The 12,893-nt window shown below is 40.3% G+C and overlaps 21 non-coding genes across 21 annotated transcripts; all 21 read left to right on the forward strand.

Annotated features, from left to right (window-relative positions):
* The first annotated feature begins 521 nt into the window (after positions 1-521).
* Positions 522-594, forward strand: TRNAK-UUU (transfer RNA lysine (anticodon UUU)). The gene has a single exon. It is a non-coding gene; the product is annotated as a tRNA-Lys (tRNA).
* A 588-nt stretch (positions 595-1,182) lies between these two features.
* TRNAK-UUU (transfer RNA lysine (anticodon UUU)) lies at positions 1,183-1,255 on the forward strand. Its single transcript has one exon. It is a non-coding gene; the product is annotated as a tRNA-Lys (tRNA).
* A 588-nt stretch (positions 1,256-1,843) lies between these two features.
* TRNAK-UUU (transfer RNA lysine (anticodon UUU)) lies at positions 1,844-1,916 on the forward strand. The gene has a single exon. It is a non-coding gene; the product is annotated as a tRNA-Lys (tRNA).
* A 609-nt stretch (positions 1,917-2,525) lies between these two features.
* On the forward strand, positions 2,526-2,598 carry TRNAK-UUU (transfer RNA lysine (anticodon UUU)). Its single transcript has one exon. It is a non-coding gene; the product is annotated as a tRNA-Lys (tRNA).
* A 310-nt stretch (positions 2,599-2,908) lies between these two features.
* TRNAK-UUU (transfer RNA lysine (anticodon UUU)) lies at positions 2,909-2,981 on the forward strand. The gene has a single exon. It is a non-coding gene; the product is annotated as a tRNA-Lys (tRNA).
* A 1,333-nt stretch (positions 2,982-4,314) lies between these two features.
* TRNAK-UUU (transfer RNA lysine (anticodon UUU)) lies at positions 4,315-4,387 on the forward strand. Its single transcript has one exon. It is a non-coding gene; the product is annotated as a tRNA-Lys (tRNA).
* A 310-nt stretch (positions 4,388-4,697) lies between these two features.
* Positions 4,698-4,770, forward strand: TRNAK-UUU (transfer RNA lysine (anticodon UUU)). Its single transcript has one exon. It is a non-coding gene; the product is annotated as a tRNA-Lys (tRNA).
* Positions 4,771-5,038: 268 nt separating this feature from the next.
* Positions 5,039-5,111, forward strand: TRNAK-UUU (transfer RNA lysine (anticodon UUU)). Its single transcript has one exon. It is a non-coding gene; the product is annotated as a tRNA-Lys (tRNA).
* Positions 5,112-5,421: 310 nt separating this feature from the next.
* On the forward strand, positions 5,422-5,494 carry TRNAK-UUU (transfer RNA lysine (anticodon UUU)). Its single transcript has one exon. It is a non-coding gene; the product is annotated as a tRNA-Lys (tRNA).
* Positions 5,495-6,103: 609 nt separating this feature from the next.
* Positions 6,104-6,176, forward strand: TRNAK-UUU (transfer RNA lysine (anticodon UUU)). Its single transcript has one exon. It is a non-coding gene; the product is annotated as a tRNA-Lys (tRNA).
* Positions 6,177-6,913: 737 nt separating this feature from the next.
* Positions 6,914-6,986, forward strand: TRNAK-UUU (transfer RNA lysine (anticodon UUU)). The gene has a single exon. It is a non-coding gene; the product is annotated as a tRNA-Lys (tRNA).
* Positions 6,987-7,254: 268 nt separating this feature from the next.
* TRNAK-UUU (transfer RNA lysine (anticodon UUU)) lies at positions 7,255-7,327 on the forward strand. The gene has a single exon. It is a non-coding gene; the product is annotated as a tRNA-Lys (tRNA).
* Positions 7,328-7,887: 560 nt separating this feature from the next.
* TRNAK-UUU (transfer RNA lysine (anticodon UUU)) lies at positions 7,888-7,960 on the forward strand. Its single transcript has one exon. It is a non-coding gene; the product is annotated as a tRNA-Lys (tRNA).
* A 268-nt stretch (positions 7,961-8,228) lies between these two features.
* Positions 8,229-8,301, forward strand: TRNAK-UUU (transfer RNA lysine (anticodon UUU)). The gene has a single exon. It is a non-coding gene; the product is annotated as a tRNA-Lys (tRNA).
* A 560-nt stretch (positions 8,302-8,861) lies between these two features.
* Positions 8,862-8,934, forward strand: TRNAK-UUU (transfer RNA lysine (anticodon UUU)). The gene has a single exon. It is a non-coding gene; the product is annotated as a tRNA-Lys (tRNA).
* Positions 8,935-9,884: 950 nt separating this feature from the next.
* Positions 9,885-9,957, forward strand: TRNAK-UUU (transfer RNA lysine (anticodon UUU)). The gene has a single exon. It is a non-coding gene; the product is annotated as a tRNA-Lys (tRNA).
* A 268-nt stretch (positions 9,958-10,225) lies between these two features.
* On the forward strand, positions 10,226-10,298 carry TRNAK-UUU (transfer RNA lysine (anticodon UUU)). Its single transcript has one exon. It is a non-coding gene; the product is annotated as a tRNA-Lys (tRNA).
* Positions 10,299-10,566: 268 nt separating this feature from the next.
* On the forward strand, positions 10,567-10,639 carry TRNAK-UUU (transfer RNA lysine (anticodon UUU)). Its single transcript has one exon. It is a non-coding gene; the product is annotated as a tRNA-Lys (tRNA).
* A 1,242-nt stretch (positions 10,640-11,881) lies between these two features.
* TRNAK-UUU (transfer RNA lysine (anticodon UUU)) lies at positions 11,882-11,954 on the forward strand. Its single transcript has one exon. It is a non-coding gene; the product is annotated as a tRNA-Lys (tRNA).
* A 268-nt stretch (positions 11,955-12,222) lies between these two features.
* TRNAK-UUU (transfer RNA lysine (anticodon UUU)) lies at positions 12,223-12,295 on the forward strand. Its single transcript has one exon. It is a non-coding gene; the product is annotated as a tRNA-Lys (tRNA).
* A 268-nt stretch (positions 12,296-12,563) lies between these two features.
* On the forward strand, positions 12,564-12,636 carry TRNAK-UUU (transfer RNA lysine (anticodon UUU)). The gene has a single exon. It is a non-coding gene; the product is annotated as a tRNA-Lys (tRNA).
* Positions 12,637-12,893: the final 257 nt, after the last annotated feature.

Genomic DNA, 12,893 nt, shown 5'->3' on the forward strand with positions numbered 1-12,893 from the left:
TGTGCAAAACCAAGGGTATAGAAGCAGCTTGAGAACATCTTTGCTTATTGCAGAAACAACCCTTCTATGTCTGTTTAGCAGATTTTGAGCACATTTTTGATTTTCCACCAAAGCTTTGTTTCTTTACCTCCATATTTTATGTTAAGACGCTTAGAGGAGCTAAGAAGAGCATTTTTCAGAGCCTGGATAGCTCAGTCGGTAGAGCATCAGACTTTTAATCTGAGGGTCCAGGGTTCAAGTCCCTGTTCAAGCGTACTTGCTAAAGCAAGCTGTCAAATGTCTTTATTGAGCACATCTTTGATTTTCCACTGAGTCTCTGCATCTTCAGTGCCGTGTTCTACTGTGCAAAACCAAGGGTATAGAAGCAGCTTGAGAACATCTTTGCTTATTGCAGAAACAACCCTTCTATGTCTGTTTAGCAGATTTTGAGCACATTTTTGATTTTCCACCAAAGCTTTGTTTCTTTACCTCCATATTTTATGTTAAGACGCTTAGAGGAGCTAAGAAGAGCATTTTTCAGAGCCTGGATAGCTCAGTCGGTAGAGCATCAGACTTTTAATCTGAGGGTCCAGGGTTCAAGTCCCTGTTCAGGCGTCCTTGCTAAAGCAAGCTGTCAAATGTCTTTATTGAGCACATCTTTGATTTTCCACTGAGTCTCTGCATCTTCAGTGCCGTGTTCTACTGTGCAAAACCAAGGGTATAGAAGCAGCTTGAGAACATCTTTGCTTATTGCAGAAACAACCCTTCTATGTCTGTTTAGCAGATTTTGAGCACATTTTTGATTTTCCACCAAAGCTTTGTTTCTTTACCTCCATATTTTATGTTAAGACGCTTAGAGGAGCTAAGAAGAGCATTTTTCAGAGCCTGGATAGTTCAGTCGGTAGAGCATAAGGGTTCAAGTCCCTGTTCAGGCGTACTTGCTAAAGCAAGCTGTCAAATGTCTTAATTGAGCACATCTTTGATTTTCCACTGAGTCTTTGCTTCTTTATTGTCGTGTTCTACTGTGCAAAACTGAGGGTATAGAAGCAGCTTGAGAAAAACTTTGTTTTTTGCAGAAACAACCCTTCTATGTCTGTTTAGCAAATTTTGGGCACATTGTTGATTTTCCACCAAAGCTTTGTTTCTTTACCTCCATATTTTATGTTAAGACGCTTAGAGGAGCTAAGAAGAGCATTTTTCAGAGCCTGGATAGCTCAGTCGGTAGAGCATCAGACTTTTAATCTGAGGGTCCAGGGTTCAAGTCCCTGTTCAGGCGTACTTGCTAAAGCAAGCTGTCAAATGTCTTTATTGAGCACATCTTTGGTTTTCCACTGAGTCTCTGCATCTTCAGTGCCGTGTTCTACTGTGCAAAACCAAGGGTATAGAAGCAGCTTGAGAACATCTTTGCTTATTGCAGAAACAACCCTTCTATGTCTGTTTAGCAGATTTTGAGCACATTTTTGATTCTCCACCAAAGCTTTGTTTCTTTACCTCCATATTTTATGTTAAGACGCCTGGAGGAGCTAAGAAGAGCATTTTTCAGAGCCTGGATAGTTCAGTCGGTAGAGCATCAGGGTTCAAGTCCCTGTTCAGGCGTACTTGCTAAAGCAAGCTGTCAAATGTCTTAATTGAGCACATCTTTGATTTTCCACTGAGTCTTTGCTTCTTTATTGTCGTGTTCTACTGTGCAAAACTGAGGGTATAGAAGCAGCTTGAGAAAATCTTTGTTTTTTGCAGAAACAACCCTTCTATGTCTGTTTAGCAAATTTTGGGCACATTGTTGATTTTCCACCAAAGCTTTGTTTCTTTACCTCCATATTTTATGTTAAGACGCTTAGAGGAGCTAAGAAGAGCATTTTTCAGAGCCTGGATAGCTCAGTCGGTAGAGCATCAGACTTTTAATCTGAGGGTCCAGGGTTCAAGTCCCTGTTCAGGCGTACTTGCTAAAGCAAGCTGTCAAATGTCTTTATTGAGCACATCTTTGATTTTCCACTGAGTCTCTGCATCTTCAGTGCCGTGTTCTACTGTGCAAAACCAAGGGTATAGAAGCAGCTTGAGAACATCTTTGCTTATTGCAGAAACAACCCTTCTATGTCTGTTTAGCAGATTTTGAGCACATTTTTGATTTTCCACCAAAGCTTTGTTTCTTTACCTCCATATTTTATGTTAAGACGCTTAGAGGAGCTAAGAAGAGCATTTTTCAGAGCCTGGATAGCTCAGTCAGTAGAGCATCAGACTTTTAATCTGAGGGTCCAGGGTTCAAGTCCCTGTTCAGGCATACTTGCTAAAGCAAGCTGTCAAATGTCTTTATTGAGCACATCTTTGATTTTCCACTGAGTCTTTGCTTCTGTATTGTCGTGTTCTACTGTGCAAAACCAAGGGTATAGAAGCAGCTTGAGAACATCTTTGCTTATTGCAGAAACAACCCTTCTATGTCTGTTTAGCAGATTTTGAGCACATTTTTGATTTTCCACCAAAGCTTTGTTTCTTTACCTCCATATTTTATGTTAAGACGCTTAGAGGAGCTAAGAGGAGCATTTTTCAGAGCCTGGATAGCTCAGTCGGTAGAGCATCAGACTTTTAATCTGAGGGTCCAGGGTTCAAGTCCCTGTTCAGGCGTATTTGCTCCATATTTTATGTTAAGACGCTTAGAGGAGCTAAAGCAAGGTAAAGCAAGCTGTCAAATGTCTTTATTGAGCACATCTTTGATTTTCCACTGAGTCTTTGCTTCTTTATTGTCGTGTTCTACTGTGCAAAACTGAGGGTATAGAAGCAGCTTGAGAAAATCTTTGTTTTTTGCAGAAACAACCCTTCTATGTCTGTTTAGCAGATTTTGAGCACATTTTTGATTTTCCACCAAAACTTTGTTTCTTTACCTCCATATTTTATGTTAAGACGCTTAGAGGAGCTAAGAAGAGCATTTTTCAGAGCCTGGATAGCTCAGTCGGTAGAGCATCAGACTTTTAATCTGAGGGTCCAGGGTTCAAGTCCCTGTTCAGGCATACTTGCTAAAGCAAGCTGTCAAATATCTTTATTGAGCACATCTTTGATTTTCCACTGAGTCTTTGCTTCTGTATTGTCGTGTTCTACTGTGCAAAACCAAGGGTATAGAAGCAGCTTGAGAACATCTTTGCTTATTGCAGAAACAACCCTTCTATGTCTGTTTAGCAGATTTTGAGCACATTTTTGATTTTCCACCAAAACTTTGTTTCTTTACCTCCATATTTTATGTTAAGACGCTTAGAGGAGCTAAGAAGAGCATTTTTCAGAGTCTGGATAGCTCAGTCGGTAGAGCATCAGACTTTTAATCTGAGGGTCCAGAGTTCAAGTCCCTGTTCAGGCGTGCTTGCTAAAGCAAGCTGTCAAATGTCTTTATTGAGCACATCTTTGATTTTCCACTGAGTCTCTGCATCTTCAGTGCCGTGTTCTACTGTGCAAAACCAAGGGTATAGAAGCAGCTTGAGAACATCTTTGCTTATTGCAGAAACAACCCTTCTATGTCTGTTTAGCAGATTTTGAGCACATTTTTGATTTTCCACCAAAGCTTTGTTTCTTTACCTCCATATTTTATGTTAAGACACTTAGAGGAGCTAAGAAGAGCATTTTTCAGAGCCTGGATAGCTCAGTCGGTAGAGCATCAGACTTTTAATCTGAGGGTCCAGGGTTCAAGTCCCTATTCAGGCGTATTTACTCCATATTTTATGTTAAGACGCTTAGAGGAGCTAAAGCAAGGTAAAGCAAGCTGTCAAATGTCTTTATTGAGCACATCTTTGATTTTCCACTGAGTCTTTGCTTCTGTATTGTCGTGTTCTACTGTGCAAAACCAAGGGTATAGAAGCAGCTTGAGAACATCTTTGCTTATTGCAGAAACAACCCTTCTATGTCTGTTTAGCAGATTTTGAGCACATTTTTGATTTTCCACCAAAACTTTGTTTCTTTACCTCCATATTTTATGTTAAGACGCTTAGAGGAGCTAAGAAGAGCATTTTTCAGAGTCTGGATAGCTCAGTCGGTAGAGCATCAGACTTTTAATCTGAGGGTCCAGAGTTCAAGTCCCTGTTCAGGCGTGCTTGCTAAAGCAAGCTGTCAAATGTCTTTATTGAGCACATCTTTGATTTTCCACTGAGTCTCTGCATCTTCAGTGCCGTGTTCTACTGTGCAAAACCAAGGGTATAGAAGCAGCTTGAGAACATCTTTGCTTATTGCAGAAACAACCCTTCTATGTCTGTTTAGCAGATTTTGAGCACATTTTTGATTTTCCACCAAAGCTTTGTTTCTTTACCTCCATATTTTATGTTAAGACACTTAGAGGAGCTAAGAAGAGCATTTTTCAGAGCCTGGATAGCTCAGTCGGTAGAGCATCAGACTTTTAATCTGAGGGTCCAGGGTTCAAGTCCCTGTTCAGGCGTATTTACTCCATATTTTATGTTAAGACGCTTAGAGGAGCTAAAGCAAGGTAAAGCAAGCTGTCAAATGTCTTTATTGAGCACATCTTTGATTTTCCACTGAGTCTTTGCTTCTTTATTGTCGTGTTCTACTGTGCAAAACTGAAGGTATAGAAGCAGCTTGAGAAAATCTTTGTTTATTGCAGAAACAACCCTTCTATGTCTGTTTAGCAGATTTTGAGCACATTGTTGATTTTCCACCAAAACTTTGTTTCTTTACCTCCATATTTTATGTTAAGACGCTTAGAGGAGCTAAGAAGAGCATTTTTCAGAGCCTGGATAGCTCAGTCGGTAGAGCATCAGACTTTTAATCTGAGGGTCCAGGGTTCAAGTCCCTGTTCAGGCGCACTTGCTAAAGCAAGCTGTCAAATGTCTTTATTGAGCACATCTTTGATTTTCCACTAAGTCTCTGCATCTTCAGTGCCGTGTTCTACTGTGCAAAACCAAGGGTATAGAAGCAGCTTGAGAACATCTTTGCTTATTGCAGAAACAACCCTTCTATGTCTGTTTAGCAGATTTTGAGCACATTTTTGATTTTCCACCAAAGCTTTGTTTCTTTACCTCCATATTTTATGTTAAGACACTTAGAGGAGCTAAGAAGAGCATTTTTCAGAGCCTGGATAGCTCAGTCGGTAGAGCATCAGACTTTTAATCTGAGGGTCCAGGGTTCAAGTCCCTGTTCAGGCGTATTTACTCCATATTTTATGTTAAGACGCTTAGAGGAGCTAAAGCAAGGTAAAGCAAGCTGTCAAATGTCTTTATTGAGCACATCTTTGATTTTCCACTGAGTCTTTGCTTCTTTATTGTCGTGTTCTACTGTGCAAAACTGAAGGTATAGAAGCAGCTTGAGAAAATCTTTGTTTATTGCAGAAACAACCCTTCTATGTCTGTTTAGCAGATTTTGAGCACATTGTTGATTTTCCACCAAAACTTTGTTTCTTTACCTCCATATTTTATGTTAAGACGCTTAGAGGAGCTAAGAAGAGCATTTTTCAGAGCCTGGATAGCTCAGTCGGTAGAGCATCAGACTTTTAATCTGAGGGTCCAGGGTTCAAGTCCCTGTTCAGGCATACTTGCTAAAGCAAGCTGTCAAATGTCTTTATTGAGCACATCTTTGATTTTCCACTGAGTCTTTGCTTCTGTATTGTCGTGTTCTACTGTGCAAAACCAAGGGTATAGAAGCAGCTTGAGAACATCTTTGCTTATTGCAGAAACAACCCTTCTATGTCTGTTTAGCAGATTTTGAGCACATTTTTGATTTTCCACCAAAACTTTGTTTCTTTACCTCCATATTTTATGTTAAGACGCTTAGAGGAGCTAAGAAGAGCATTTTTCAGAGTCTGGATAGCTCAGTCGGTAGAGCATCAGACTTTTAATCTGAGGGTCCAGAGTTCAAGTCCCTGTTCAGGCGTGCTTGCTAAAGCAAGCTGTCAAATGTCTTTATTGAGCACATCTTTGATTTTCCACTGAGTCTCTGCATCTTCAGTGCCGTGTTCTACTGTGCAAAACCAAGGGTATAGAAGCAGCTTGAGAACATCTTTGCTTATTGCAGAAACAACCCTTCTATGTCTGTTTAGCAGATTTTGAGCACATTTTTGATTTTCCACCAAAGCTTTGTTTCTTTACCTCCATATTTTATGTTAAGACACTTAGAGGAGCTAAGAAGAGCATTTTTCAGAGCCTGGATAGCTCAGTCGGTAGAGCATCAGACTTTTAATCTGAGGGTCCAGGGTTCAAGTCCCTGTTCAGGCGTATTTACTCCATATTTTATGTTAAGACGCTTAGAGGAGCTAAAGCAAGGTAAAGCAAGCTGTCAAATGTCTTTATTGAGCACATCTTTGATTTTCCACTGAGTCTTTGCTTCTTTATTGTCGTGTTCTACTGTGCAAAACTGAAGGTATAGAAGCAGCTTGAGAAAATCTTTGTTTATTGCAGAAACAACCCTTCTATGTCTGTTTAGCAGATTTTGAGCACATTGTTGATTTTCCACCAAAACTTTGTTTCTTTACCTCCATATTTTATGTTAAGACGCTTAGAGGAGCTAAGAAGAGCATTTTTCAGAGCCTGGATAGCTCAGTCGGTAGAGCATCAGACTTTTAATCTGAGGGTCCAGGGTTCAAGTCCCTGTTAAGGCGCACTTGCTAAAGCAAGCTGTCAAATGTCTTTATTGAGCACATCTTTGATTTTCCACTAAGTCTCTGCATCTTCAGTGCCGTGTTCTACTGTGCAAAAGCAAGCTGTCAAATGTCTTTATTGAGCACATCTTTGATTTTCCACTAAGTCTCTGCATCTTCAGTGCCGTGTTCTACTGTGCAAAACCAAGGGTATAGAAGCAGCTTGAGAACATCTTTGCTTATTGCAGAAACAACCCTTCTATGTCTGTTTAGCAGATTTTGAGCACATTTTTGATTTTCCACCAAAGCTTTGTTTCTTTACCTCCATATTTTATGTTAAGACGCTTAGAGGAGCTAAGAAGAGCATTTTTCAGAGCCTGGATAGCTCAGTCGGTAGAGCATCAGACTTTTAATCTGAGGGTCCAGGGTTCAAGTCCCTGTTCAGGCGTACTTGCTAAAGCAAGCTGTCAAATGTCTTTATTGAGCACATCTTTGATTTTCCACTAAGTCTCTGCATCTTCAGTGCTGTGTTCTACTGTGCAAAACCAAGGGTATAGAAGCAGCTTGAGAACATCTTTGCTTATTGCAGAAACAACCCTTCTATTTCTGTTTAGCAAATTTTGAGCACATTGTTGATTTTCCACCAAAGCTTTGTTTCTTTACCTCCATATTTTATGTTAAGACGCTTAGAGGAGCTAAGTAGAGCATTTTTCAGAGCCTGGATAGCTCAGTCGGTAGAGCATCAGACTTTTAATCTGAGGGTCCAGGGTTCAAGTCCCTGTTCAGGCGTACTTGCTAAAGCAAGCTGCCAAATGTCTTTATTGAGCACATCTTTGATTTTCCACTGAGTCTTTGCTTCTTTATTGTCGTGTTCTACTGTGCAAAACTGAGGGTGTAGAAGCAGCTTGAGAAAATCTTTGTTTTTTGCAGAAACAACCCTTCTATGTCTGTTTAGCAAATTTTGGGTACATTGTTGATTTTCCACCAAAGCTTTGTTTCTTTACCTCCATATTTTATGTTAAGACGCTTAGAGGAGCTAAGAAGAGCATTTTTCAGAGCCTGGATAGCTCAGTCGGTAGAGCATTTGCTAAAGCAAGCTGTCAAATGTCTTTATTGAGCACATCTTTGATTTTCCACTGAGTCTCTGCATCTTCAGTGCCGTGTTCTACTGTGCAAAACCAAGGGTATAGAAGCAGCTTGAGAACATCTTTGCTTATTGCAGAAACAACCCTTCTATGTCTGTTTAGCAGATTTTGAGCACATTTTTGATTTTCCACCAAAGCTTTGTTTCTTTACCTCCATATTTTATGTTAAGACGCTTAGAGGAGCTAAGAAGAGCATTTTTCAGAGCCTGGATAGCTCAGTCGGTAGAGCATCAGACTTTTAATCTGAGGGTCCAGGGTTCAAGTCCCTGTTCAGGCGTACTTGCTAAAGCAAGCTGTCAAATGTCTTTATTGAGCACATCTTTGATTTTCCACTAAGTCTCTGCATCTTCAGTGCTGTGTTCTACTGTGCAAAACCAAGGGTATAGAAGCAGCTTGAGAACATCTTTGCTTATTGCAGAAACAACCCTTCTATTTCTGTTTAGCAAATTTTGAGCACATTGTTGATTTTCCACCAAAGCTTTGTTTCTTTACCTCCATATTTTATGTTAAGACGCTTAGAGGAGCTAAGTAGAGCATTTTTCAGAGCCTGGATAGCTCAGTCGGTAGAGCATCAGACTTTTAATCTGAGGGTCCAGGGTTCAAGTCCCTGTTCAGGCGTACTTGCTAAAGCAAGCTGCCAAATGTCTTTATTGAGCACATCTTTGATTTTCCACTGAGTCTTTGCTTCTTTATTGTCGTGTTCTACTGTGCAAAACTGAGGGTGTAGAAGCAGCTTGAGAAAATCTTTGTTTTTTGCAGAAACAACCCTTCTATGTCTGTTTAGCAAATTTTGGGTACATTGTTGATTTTCCACCAAAGCTTTGTTTCTTTACCTCCATATTTTATGTTAAGACGCTTAGAGGAGCTAAGAAGAGCATTTTTCAGAGCCTGGATAGCTCAGTCGGTAGAGCATTTGCTAAAGCAAGCTGTCAAATGTCTTTATTGAGCACATCTTTGATTTTCCACTGAGTCTCTGCATCTTCAGTGCCGTGTTCTACTGTGCAAAACCAAGGGTATAGAAGCAGCTTGAGAACATCTTTGCTTATTGCAGAAACAACCCTTCTATGTCTGTTTAGCAGATTTTGAGCACATTTTTGATTTTCCACCAAAGCTTTGTTTCTTTACCTCCATATTTTATGTTAAGACGCTTAGAGGAGCTAAGAAGAGCATTTTTCAGAGCCTGGATAGCTCAGTCGGTAGAGCATCAGACTTTTAATCTGAGGGTCCAGGGTTCAAGTCCCTGTTCAGGCGTACTTGCTAAAGCAAGCTGTCAAATGTCTTTATTGAGCACATCTTTGATTTTCCACTGAGTCTCTGCATCTTCAGTGCCGTGTTCTACTGTTCAAAACTGAGGGTATAGAAGCAGCTTGAGAACATCTTTGCTTATTGCAGAAACAACCCTTCTATGTCTCTTTAGCAGATTTTGAGCACATTTTTGATTTTCCACCAAAGCTTTGTTTCTTTACCTCCATATTTTATGTTAAGACGCTTAGAGGAGCTAAGAAGAGCATTTTTCAGAACCTGGATAGCTCAGTCGGTAGAGCATCAGACTTTTAATCTGAGGGTCCAGGGTTCAAGTCCCTGTTCAGGCGTACTTGCTAAAGCAAGCTGACAAATGTCTTTATTGAGCACATCTTTGATTTTCCACTGAGTCTCTGCATCTTCAGTGCCGTGTTCTACTGTGCAAAACCAAGGGTATAGAAGCAGCTTGAGAACATCTTTGCTTATTGCAGAAACAACCCTTCTATGTCTGTTTAGCAGATTTTGAGCACATTTTTGATTTTCCACCAAAGCTTTGTTTCTTTACCTCCATATTTTATGTTAAGACGCTTAGAGGAGCTAAGAAGAGCATTTTTCAGAACCTGGATAGCTCAGTCGGTAGAGCATCAGACTTTTAATCTGAGGGTCCAGGGTTCAAGTCCCTGTTCAGGCGTACTTGCTAAAGCAAGCTGACAAATGTCTTTATTGAGCACATCTTTGATTTTCCACTGAGTCTCTGCATCTTCAGTGCCGTGTTCTACTGTGCAAAACCAAGGGTATAGAAGCAGCTTGAGAACATCTTTGCTTATTGCAGAAACAACCCTTCTATGTCTCTTTAGCAGATTTTGAGCACATTTTTGATTTTCCACCAAAGCTTTGTTTCTTTACCTCCATATTTTATGTTAAGACGCTTAGAGGAGCTAAGAAGAGCATTTTTCAGAGCCTGGATAGCTCAGTCGGTAGAGCATCAGACTTTTAATCTGAGGGTCCAGGGTTCAAGTCCCTGTTCAGGCGTACTTGCTAAAGCAAGCTGTCAAATGTCTTTATTGAGCACATCTTTGATTTTCCACTGAGTCTCTGCATCTTCAGTGCCGTGTTCTACTGTGCAAAACCAAGGGTATAGAAGCAGCTTGAGAACATCTTTGCTTATTGCAGAAACAACCCTTCTATGTCTGTTTAGCAGATTTTGAGCACATTTTTGATTTTCCACCAAAGCTTTGTTTCTTTACCTCCATATTTTATGTTAAGACGCTTAGAGGAGCTAAGAAGAGCATTTTTCAGAGCCTGGATAGCTCAGTCGGTAGAGCATCAGACTTTTAATCTGAGGGTCCAGGGTTCAAGTCCCTGTTCAGGCGTACTTGCTAAAGCAAGCTGTCAAATGTCTTTATTGAGCACATCTTTGATTTTCCACTAAGTCTCTGCATCTTCAGTGCTGTGTTCTACTGTGCAAAACCAAGGGTATAGAAGCAGCTTGAGAACATCTTTGCTTATTGCAGAAACAACCCTTCTATTTCTGTTTAGCAAATTTTGAGCACATTGTTGATTTTCCACCAAAGCTTTGTTTCTTTACCTCCATATTTTATGTTAAGACGCTTAGAGGAGCTAAGTAGAGCATTTTTCAGAGCCTGGATAGCTCAGTCGGTAGAGCATCAGACTTTTAATCTGAGGGTCCAGGGTTCAAGTCCCTGTTCAGGCGTACTTGCTAAAGCAAGCTGCCAAATGTCTTTATTGAGCACATCTTTGATTTTCCACTGAGTCTTTGCTTCTTTATTGTCGTGTTCTACTGTGCAAAACTGAGGGTGTAGAAGCAGCTTGAGAAAATCTTTGTTTTTTGCAGAAACAACCCTTCTATGTCTGTTTAGCAAATTTTGGGTACATTGTTGATTTTCCACCAAAGCTTTGTTTCTTTACCTCCATATTTTATGTTAAGACGCTTAGAGGAGCTAAGAAGAGCATTTTTCAGAGCCTGGATAGCTCAGTCGGTAGAGCATTTGCTAAAGCAAGCTGTCAAATGTCTTTATTGAGCACATCTTTGATTTTCCACTGAGTCTCTGCATCTTCAGTGCCGTGTTCTACTGTGCAAAACCAAGGGTATAGAAGCAGCTTGAGAACATCTTTGCTTATTGCAGAAACAACCCTTCTATGTCTGTTTAGCAGATTTTGAGCACATTTTTGATTTTCCACCAAAGCTTTGTTTCTTTACCTCCATATTTTATGTTAAGACGCTTAGAGGAGCTAAGAAGAGCATTTTTCAGAGCCTGGATAGCTCAGTCAGTAGAGCATCAGACTTTTAATCTGAGGGTCCAGGGTTCAAGTCCCTGTTCAGGCGTACTTGCTAAAGCAAGCTGTCAAATGTCTTTATTGAGCACATCTTTGATTTTCCACTGAGTCTCTGCATCTTCAGTGCCGTGTTCTACTGTTCAAAACTGAGGGTATAGAAGCAGCTTGAGAACATCTTTGCTTATTGCAGAAACAACCCTTCTATGTCTCTTTAGCAGATTTTGAGCACATTTTTGATTTTCCACCAAAGCTTTGTTTCTTTACCTCCATATTTTATGTTAAGACGCTTAGAGGAGCTAAGAAGAGCATTTTTCAGAACCTGGATAGCTCAGTCGGTAGAGCATCAGACTTTTAATCTGAGGGTCCAGGGTTCAAGTCCCTGTTCAGGCGTACTTGCTAAAGCAAGCTGACAAATGTCTTTATTGAGCACATCTTTGATTTTCCACTGAGTCTCTGCATCTTCAGTGCCGTGTTCTACTGTGCAAAACCAAGGGTATAGAAGCAGCTTGAGAACATCTTTGCTTATTGCAGAAACAACCCTTCTATGTCTGTTTAGCAGATTTTGAGCACATTTTTGATTTTCCACCAAAGCTTTGTTTCTTTACCTCCATATTTTATGTTAAGACGCTTAGAGGAGCTAAGAAGAGCATTTTTCAGAGCCTGGATAGCTCAGTCGGTAGAGCATCAGACTTTTAATCTGAGGGTCCAGGGTTCAAGTCCCTGTTCAGGCGTACTTGCTAAAGCAAGCTGTCAAATGTCTTTATTGAGCACATCTTTGATTTTCCACTGAGTCTCTGCATCTTCAGTGCCGTGTTCTACTGTTCAAAACTGAGGGTATAGAAGCAGCTTGAGAACATCTTTGCTTATTGCAGAAACAACCCTTCTATGTCTCTTTAGCAGATTTTGAGCACATTTTTGATTTTCCACCAAAGCTTTGTTTCTTTACCTCCATATTTTATGTTAAGACGCTTAGAGGAGCTAAGAAGAGCATTTTTCAGAGCCTGGATAGCTCAGTCGGTAGAGCATCAGACTTTTAATCTGAGGGTCCAGGGTTCAAGTCCCTGTTCAGGCGTACTTGCTAAAGCAAGCTGTCAAATGTCTTTATTGAGCACATCTTTGATTTTCCACTGAGTCTCTGCATCTTCAGTGCCGTGTTCTACTGTGCAAAACCAAGGGTATAGAAGCAGCTTGAGAACATCTTTGCTTATTGCAGAAACAACCCTTCTATGTCTGTTTAGCAGATTTTGAGCACATTTTTGATTTTCCACCAAAGCTTTGTTTCTTTACCTCCATATTTTATGTTAAGACACTTAGAGGAGCTAAGAAGAGCATTATTCAGAGCCTGGATAGCTCAGTCGGTAGAGCATCAGACTTTTAATCTGAGGGTCCAGGGTTCAAGTCCCTGTTCAGGCGTACTTGCTAAAGCAAGCTGTCAAATGTCTTTATTGAGCACATCTTTGATTTTCCACTAAGTCTCTGCATCTTCAGTGCCGTGTTCAACTGTGCAAAACCAAGGGTATAGAAGCAGCTTGAGAACATCTTTGCTTATTGCAGAAACAACCCTTCTATGTCTGTTTAGCAGATTTTGAGCACATTTTTGATTTTCCACCAAAGCTTTGTTTCTTTACCTCCATATTTTATGTTAAGACACTTAGAGGAGCTAAGAAGAG

The sequence above is a fragment of the Eleutherodactylus coqui genome, chromosome 7 (assembly GCF_035609145.1).
Source record: "Eleutherodactylus coqui strain aEleCoq1 chromosome 7, aEleCoq1.hap1, whole genome shotgun sequence".
NCBI classification, from domain to species: domain Eukaryota; kingdom Metazoa; phylum Chordata; class Amphibia; order Anura; family Eleutherodactylidae; genus Eleutherodactylus; species Eleutherodactylus coqui.